The following is an 8,885-nucleotide window of genomic DNA, read 5'->3' as shown; positions in this document are numbered from 1 at the left end:
GTGACTGCCTTCACCGAGTCTTGTTTCTTCTCTGCCTAGGAATTGGTCGCCGAGAAAAGTGCAACTGAAGGCTGCACGTCTTTTGAGGATAGCAGATTTCATGGGAAATCCAAACGTAGGCAGAGCACAGGATTGCTGTGCTGTGCTAGTGATTTCCAACACCATGCTTTGCTGAGCACTATTGCCCTTTACGAGTCAGACTAGCACACACTGAGGAACACACGTTCTCACATGTAGTGCCAATAGAGAGTTTAGAAGAGCTAGCAACACTGAATCCTTCTCTAGAAAAAGTGTTTTAACTGACCTACATACATCATTGTTTACATTTGTATATACCATGTAGTTATCATTTTAGTGTCAGCCTAGTGCAGAATCAGTTTGGTTGCCATTCTCATTAAGTAAATGCTCCAAGGTTGTGCAAGTTAGACTGACTTCACAGAGAGAGAGTTAATTTGAAGAAAGCCCGGGAGATGGCTTCACTAGAGAACTAATATGTAATAGCACTAAGAAAACAGTGCAGAGTATAAACTTTTTTTTTTTTTATTGTGACCACTGAAAACCCACAACTTGACCAAGTGAACAGGGGCAGAACCTTAGTCAGGATTATAAGCATTCACAATCTCCTGTTGAATGTTTTACTACTGCCTTAAAGATGCGTTTTTTTAATTCAACGCGGCCCTACAAGACGGCATTCATCTGGCGAAAATGTCTTACACGACTCGCACATCTGCCAAGTCACCATAGTCGAACAGCAAAGGCCGAAAATGTACTGTATAAGGATGTTGCCAAAGAACACAGATAACTGCAATACAGAACCAGAAAAACTTGGCTATATTTTGGCCACAACTCAAACTACACCATCTGAGCACTGACAATCCTAAAGCTGTGCTCTATACTCAGACTCTGCTGTGGTGTTCGCTCAAAACCATAACAAACAAAAAGATAAAAAATAACATTGCCGAGATCAAGGGCCGTTGCCATCCATGAGAGCTGTCTACTTTGATTCTTGTCGAGGGCTCTTGAACGACTGGACTTCTTCGGCAGTTAGCATGTGGTGTTCGACACACCAAGTGAGAAGCCCAGTAAAGTCCCGTCGGATGCGCGCAATCTCTGCAGCCAGTTCGCTGTTGTCGGCCTCCAGAGCCTCAATGTGTGCACGGATGATTTCCTTCTGTTCCTCCAAGTAGCCACGCTGCTCAACTCTGCGTGTCCTAGGGTGCAGAGAAATCCCAACACATTAAACGAATCGACTTGTGGACGCCGGAGTACGGTAATTTAAGTACAGCGAAGAGCTACTGCCACAGACGTTAAACAAAAAGTGTGTGCACTAGCGCCAATACCGTGCGGTGACATGTTCAACCAAAGAGCATAAAACTACTGGAATGAGTGATTGTTATTACAATGTGTGTACTGGCCACAGATTGGACGTATTACTCAATGACTACTACATACGATAATAATCATCACGAAAGTATTGGTCGTTTGTTTTTCGAAAACAAGTGGCACAACACAAGAACTTCCCTGGAATACTGTAGTTGGTCACATTGCCACAAGGTGTCTCCACCGAAGCAGGTGTACTCTAATACAGTCCTCTGGTATTCTAGTTTATCACAGTCCTCTAGTATTCTAGCTTTGATAAACAGGTGAAGGTTTAAAAGGGAACTGCAACAAAGTTTTACAGCGCGTAAAAGGCCTACTTTCAGATAGCGTAGACTTAGAATGGGCTCTGTACAACGTTTCATGCTTGAAGTTATGAGTGGGTGCATTACTAAAAGCTTGCAATAATAGACGTGTCTGATACTAACATGAAAAACACTGCAATTACCGCTTGCCAGAAATGATGCACAACCCAGAACATTGAGAATAGCTTTTCTGCATGGTTCCGAAAACAGGCGGCGCCCATGGGGCATTGAAGATCTCAAAGCTGACGTGCTGGGATTTGCGTCGTGTCCACTAACCACCGGGTGCATGCGTCAGTGGAGACGAAATGTACACAATAAGGTAGAGGTGAAAGGCAGGTAGGTTAACGAGAGTATAACTGTCTGGAGCTTTGCCAAGACTGCTTAAATATTGTACTATACGTAGCATTGTTCATTTTCGGGTAAAACCCGATTTTACCCGATTTTTACACCCCGAACATGTTTCAGGAGAATCGGGATAAACCCGATTTCTCCCCGAATTCCAAAACCATATACACCACACCACGTACGACACTTTCTGTTTTTTTTTTTTTTTTTTTTTTTTTTACGGTGCAGGGAGTTTGCGGAGCATACACACTTCCTACCATGCCTCGGGACAACGAAGTTAGATCCTGTTGGCTTAAGTGATCTACAGTGACCTACAGTTTATTTCACAAGCTACCATTGACTTCCTAGAAGTTATCATTGCTCTTTACTGTCCATTATTACTTATTAATTTCCAAAGAAACGCTGAACTTTGGAGTATTTGCTAGAAAACTCTGATGTCCCCCTGATTACCAGCTTGGAACAGACGCCTAGTTTTAACGCGTTAGCATTAAGGAGCTCGTGATACCTTCTGGTAAAAAAAAAAAAAAAAACGAAGAAGAAAGAAACGAATGTAGTGTATTACTTCATACATCTGTAAATTTAACCTGAAAAAAAAAAAAAGCTGAATTTCGGAATGGTTCCACAAAAAAACACCCATTTTCCCCCAATTATCAGCTTGAAAAATAGCATCCGATTTTTACCCCCTGAATTAAAAAATATATAAACCCGAAAACGAACAAGCTTAACTATGCCCCACTAATTTATAACCAAGTGATACAAACTGAAATTTCGTTGCAGTTCGCCCATCCCAAAGCGCAGCACAGCAAAGTAGCAATGAGCAACGGACACTGTGGCGGAGCACTCTGAATTTATTTCAGTCACTGAAGTGCTTTCAATGTGCACTGCAAACTCGGTGCTTGTGTGCTTTTGCATTGCACCCCTGTCAGAATACAGCCTCTGAAGCCAGGAACCCACATCCTCACGCTAACAGGACACCACAGCCAGTCACCGAGTCCTTGTGAACGTCTCTCCACTTTGCCGAAATTGTCTATTATCCTCACTACTGCACGCTACACTCCATTGCTTACGCAGCAAGCAACAGAACTAAATGACTAGTGCAGTCTAGAGCTCTGCACGGGCCCGGGCCGGCCCGAAAGCCCGGGCCCGGCCGTCCGAAGCGTTCTTTTGGCGGGCTCGGGCCGGGCCCGGGCTTAAAGACACGGGCCCGGGCCCGGGCCGGACTCGGGCTTGAAGCCACGGGCCCGGTCCAGACTCGGGCCCGCTCATTAAAGGACTTAAGTATATGCCTTCGAGCACACGCAACCGTTATGCATTGCATGGTTCAATGCATTCTGTGCCAAGCTGAAGTCACACGTGAAAAATGACTGTCATCATCATCATCAGCCTATATTTATGTCCACTGCAGGACGAAGGCCTCTCCCTGCGATCTCCCATTAACCCTGTCTTGCAATAGGTGATTCCAATTTGCGCCTGCGAATTTTCTAACTTCATCACTCCACCTAGTTTTCTGCCGTTCTAGACTGCGCTTCCCTTCTCTTCGTATCCATTCTGTAGCTCTAATGGTCCATCGGTTATCCATCCTACGTATTACATGGCCTGCCCAGCTTCATTTTTTCTGCTTAATGTCAACTAGAATATCGGTTATCCCCGTTCTCTGATCCACACCGCTCTCTTGACTGTATATCTTATCGGATGACTGTATATATTATCGAAGAAAATAGTAAAACAGATGATGCTCTCATTTTAACAGCCGAGCTGTTTCAGCCGGGCGCAATGTGTCTGCTGAATCCCAAAAAAGTGTGCCGATCCTGGTAGCAGTGTAGAAAGGGTCCAAGCGCAATGGCACATACACCTGTGAACTAGCGAAGCTGAGCCTGGTTAAGTCTAGCTAAGAATGGTGGGGACTACTTAAACTTAGTCAGTCATCGATAGGCAATTGATAGCCAATCAATAGCTAGTCGATAATTGATCAATAACCAATAAATTCTGGAAACTTCTGTAGGTGACTTGGTAGTGCTTATTAGCCTAGCCCAAATACGTGGCCAATATCTTGCGATAGAAAATAGAAAGCCAATAAATAGCTAATCGATATTCAATCAATTATAAATAAATTACGGGGAATGCTGGGGATGACTTGGTAGTGCTTAGCCTAGCCCAAAAGCCAGGACTAACTAGGTGCCCATCACGCATTGCGTGATAGGCCCTATTTGCGCCGGTAGCAGCATTGCGCCGGCAGTGCTACGCTATTTTTATTTTCCACAAAAACAAACATTATTTCCGCGTAAGGAAAAATAAATTATACAAAGAACCACTCCTCAAACCATTTCCATGTTACAGCTTTTGCGATTGCACTATTACCAGTGTCGATACTATTGCATTATTTTAGCGCTAAGGCCAGTTACTTTTGTGCTTCAATGCATAAAACAGCGTTTTCCTCAAAAAGTTAACTGGAACGCCCATTCATTTCGTCGGACACTTTGAAAATTAATATCTAGAAACTGGTTCAGTCCTGAGAAATCATTCCAAGTCTTGCGAACTCAGCGGCTATAATTCATAGATTGAAAGATGTGCCGTAAAATGAATAATTAAAAAGTTAATTAGCGTAATTATGTTAAATATTCAATTACGCGTTATGACCATTCATTAGGCCAGCCGCGTCAGAATTAGCTTAGAACTACATAAAACAATTATCCTCCTTAGAGCGTTGTCGCATTAATGCGAACACAAGAAATTCTGAGATATGGTCAATTCCATACTTCAGAACACTCTATAAGCATCAGTTGTTAATACATAACCTACCATTCACTTTGAACAAATACAAAAATGTCGATAATTTCAGTAAGAAAGAACTCAGCCCATACGTTGGTAGCTTGTAATATATCTGATGTGATTATCATTCTGCCTTCGTGTATGGCTCTGAGTGTATAATGTACATCCTGTTTCGTTTTATTAGCAAATGTTAATCTTGTTGTAAAATTCAGTCTCATGCTATGTTGTATAGCTGGTGTTGCCTTGTTTTGTATAACTAGTATTGCTATTGTATAGGCTGATGATGATGATGATTGCTATTGTAGTGTGGTTAGCCGCAAATGCATTCTGTTAAAACTCTTCCCAATTTTAACTCGCCGTGACGAAAATATGTGCGCACACTGTTTGCTGACATACTATTGCCTTGCCTGGTGTTTTGGGTCACGTCAAGCTACGTATGTAGCTTTTAGTCCAAAATGACCACCAAGCATGTAAATTGGAGAATAAATTGATTTGATTTGATTGATTTCGTTGGACACTTTGAAAATTATTATCTCGAAACTGGTTCAGTCCTGAGAATTCGTTCCAAGTGGATACGCCTGCGAACTCAGCGGCTATAATTCGTAGATTGAAAGATGTGCCATAAAATAATAGTGAAAAAGTTAATTAGCGTAATTATGTTAATTCTTCAATTAGGCGTTCTGTTTTCTCTTGGAAGTAATGACCGCCTCATCGAGTAGTTTAGATCAAGGATTATTATATAATTGTGCAATCTGCGACCGGCAATTTTTAAAAATTTGGTTCAGCTAAAATAAAACACCCTGTATATTTGCGTACTAAATGACATCATAGAACCATATCGTACAAATCAAGGTAAGTGCATGGGCACCAGCGGAAAAATAGCAGCACAGGCAATGGGCCGGATTACTGATGTTCCGGTGGGAGAAACAAAGATTTCGGTCTTTTATTGCTTATATACTGCAGCTGATTAAACCTCGAGAACGTGATGCTGAAAGATACGGTAGAATCTGTAAGTAAAAAAAGATTTTTTTTTTCTTACAGGCCGGGCCTGGTCATGCACACGCGGGCCCTAGCTAAGCTTAGTAATGAACCCCCGGGCCCGGGCCGGGCCCGGGTCGGGAACCACGGGCACGGTCCGGGCCCGGGCTGGTCTCGGTCATGTACGCCCGGGCCCGGGCCGGGCTCGGGCTCTGTATTACGGGCCCGGGCTGGGCTCGGGCCTTGTAAAGTGGGCTTGGGCCGGGCTCGGGCCGAAAAATCCGGCCAGTGCAGTGCTCTAGTGCAGTCATAGAAGTCTCGGTCCATGTTTCGCGGTGCAGTTTATTTGAAGTGCAGCTCTTATGCGCCCTTTCCTAGGTTGAGTGTCGGCGTCCCTCGGTGTAACCGCGCTCCGTGCCACTGATCGCACGTTCGTCGTCATCTTTTTGGACAGCTGGCTTCGATGCCGCTCATCATGCCAGCGTTCCCATACTGCCCCTCCATCTCTGCGAAGGCTCTGACGGCACTGGCCCACTACCAGTCGGTGCAGTGATTTCGATCTCAAATTCCTTGCCTCAATATACAGCGAAATGAAAACACATATAGAGCTGCTATCAAATTTCGCATTAGGAAGTATCGTAATCGTCGGTCATATATTTTTTTTAGAGCGCCCCTCACCAGGTTTGGTCATTTTAAACAGACGAGTGCAGATAATCATGTCCTGACCATGATGCTTGCAAAGTATTACGGTGTTGTGCAACGTGAGAACAGCTGAAATTTCAAGCCAAATGCCATGCGCCCTCACTCAGAAAAAGCTCAGCGCCTGGCCAAAAAATCATGGTAACATGCAAATGCCTTCACATAAAACTCACTGCTAGCAACGTCACTCACCACGACAAGGGACTTCGGCAAATATGCCAATGCGGAATGTGCAAGCTGTCACTTTAAAGTGCCCCGTGCAACAACAAGAACAGAAGGAAAAAGGAGGTGGGGCTCGTCTCGTGACGCGGTCACTTGGCATTTATAACCCGATTAATCAGTACCTTTTAAATGGTTAATTAATAGATGAATTGGATTTGTAGAATCACTTGCATAAGCAGAAAAATTCAGCGCCATTGATTTCGCATGATACATACGCTTTGAAGGAAGAAAGAAAACATGCTGTATGAATTGACAGGTGCCTTTAATACTATTGAAACGAAACTCTGCGCAAATGGGCATTCAAGCATGTCAAACAAAGTGAAACACAATCGCAGATCCAGCTACGGAGCAAAGAACCTTGTGAATGTTCTGTGCAAGCAGCAGCTTGTTGACATTCACAGGCAGATTTTGGTCATTTGAGCTTAACCAATTAATTGCAATAAAAAAATTTGTTCCAATTAAAGCTTGAGTAAATTAATCGGAAGGTTAAGTGATCAATCTAGTGACCACATAGCCTTGGATGACTCTTCAGGTTCCAGTCTTCCACGTGACCAGTGTGCTGGTCTCTTAAACGAAACCTTTGTTAAGAACTTTTCCACCACGTGTAAAAGTACTCTGCTTGCCACACGTGAATATGACTATATACAAATGCCTCCAATTATTGTTGAAACGTCTGGTGTCCTAAAACTGATAAATTCTCTCGTTATTAATTCTTCTCCCGGCTATGATTCAATTAACACACAATTCTTAAAAAGTACTGATGTTGTTAGTTCACTTATTCTTACAAAGCTTTTTCAGCAGTCCCTAGATACGTCAACACTACCTAAAGAATGGACGGTCGGGAAAGTGGTTCCTCTACATAAGTCAGGTAACAAACATTCACCAAATAATTACCGTCTCATTTTGTTGACTAGTACGTGTTGTAAACTACTTGAACATATAATTTTTTCTAACCTTGTTAATTTCCTCGAGTACAATTCATTCTTCACCCCACCTCAGCACGTCTTTCGGAATACAATTTCATGTGAAACACAACTTGTTTCGTTCAGTCACGAGCTACATCAAATTTTGGATCGTTCTCCTTTTGCCGATTGTATTTTCTTAGATTTCTCTAAAGCGTTTGACAAGGTTTGCCACAGACTTCTCTTGTACAAACTAAATGAACTAAATCAACATCCTCGAGTGGATTAAGTTTTTTCTAACAAATTGCACTCAATTTGTTACAGCTAATGGTTTTAATTCTTCTTTCAGTGATGTACATTCTGGGATTCCCCAAGGTTCAGTTCTGGGCCCTCTCCTTTTTCTCATCTATATTAACGACCTTCCTGCTACACTATCCTCTAACGTACACTTGTTCGCTGACGATTGTGTTATTTTTCGCGAAATAACCAATGAAACCGACGTTAACAAGTTGCAACTCGATATTAATGCAATATCCAAATGGTGTGACTCCTGGTTAATGGAACTAAATACTAACAAATGTAAAGTGCTACGTGTTTCCCGTGTTTTTAGCCAACAAGCCACTTGCCAATTAAACAACGTTCCTTTAGAAACAGTCAACTCTTACAAGTACTTAGGTGTCCATATAACTACAAATCTGTCATAGGGAAATTCACACCGAATACGTTATTAACAACGCTAACCGCATGTTAGGCTACTTGCGCCATAACTTCTCTAGCTCACCATCTAACCTAAAACATCTACTCTATAAAACTCTAATATGTCCTAAATTAGAATATGCTACGTCTGTATGGGATCCCTGCCAGGATAACCTGAAAACGCACTTAGAACTTTTCAAAAATAACTCAGTTCGATTTATCTTTTATAATTATAATAGAACTGCGAGCATTTCTTCCATGAAATCTAATCTTAGTCTTCCCTAGTTTGTTCGATGTAGAATGGCACGTCTAGCACTCTTTCATAGGCTTTATCATCATCGTACACTGCACACGCAATTCTGTACAAGACCCCATCATGTATCACACCGTGTTGATCATTGTCATAAAGTCAGGACCTATCTATGTAACACAAAGCATTTTTCCCAGTCTTATTTTCCTCGAACATGTATAGATTGGAACCACATTGTCGCTGATAATGTAAATATTACTGATAACAACCTTTTTCGTGAAACTTTAGCTAACATTGTATAACCAGGAATTTATTTTTGTGACACTGCAGCATTGTGTTTTG

Source organism: Dermacentor silvarum, chromosome 10 (assembly GCF_013339745.2).
Source record: "Dermacentor silvarum isolate Dsil-2018 chromosome 10, BIME_Dsil_1.4, whole genome shotgun sequence".
Taxonomy (NCBI): domain Eukaryota; kingdom Metazoa; phylum Arthropoda; class Arachnida; order Ixodida; family Ixodidae; genus Dermacentor; species Dermacentor silvarum.
The sequence above is the reverse complement of the archived record's forward strand: the minus strand, read 5'-3'. Positions refer to the sequence as shown.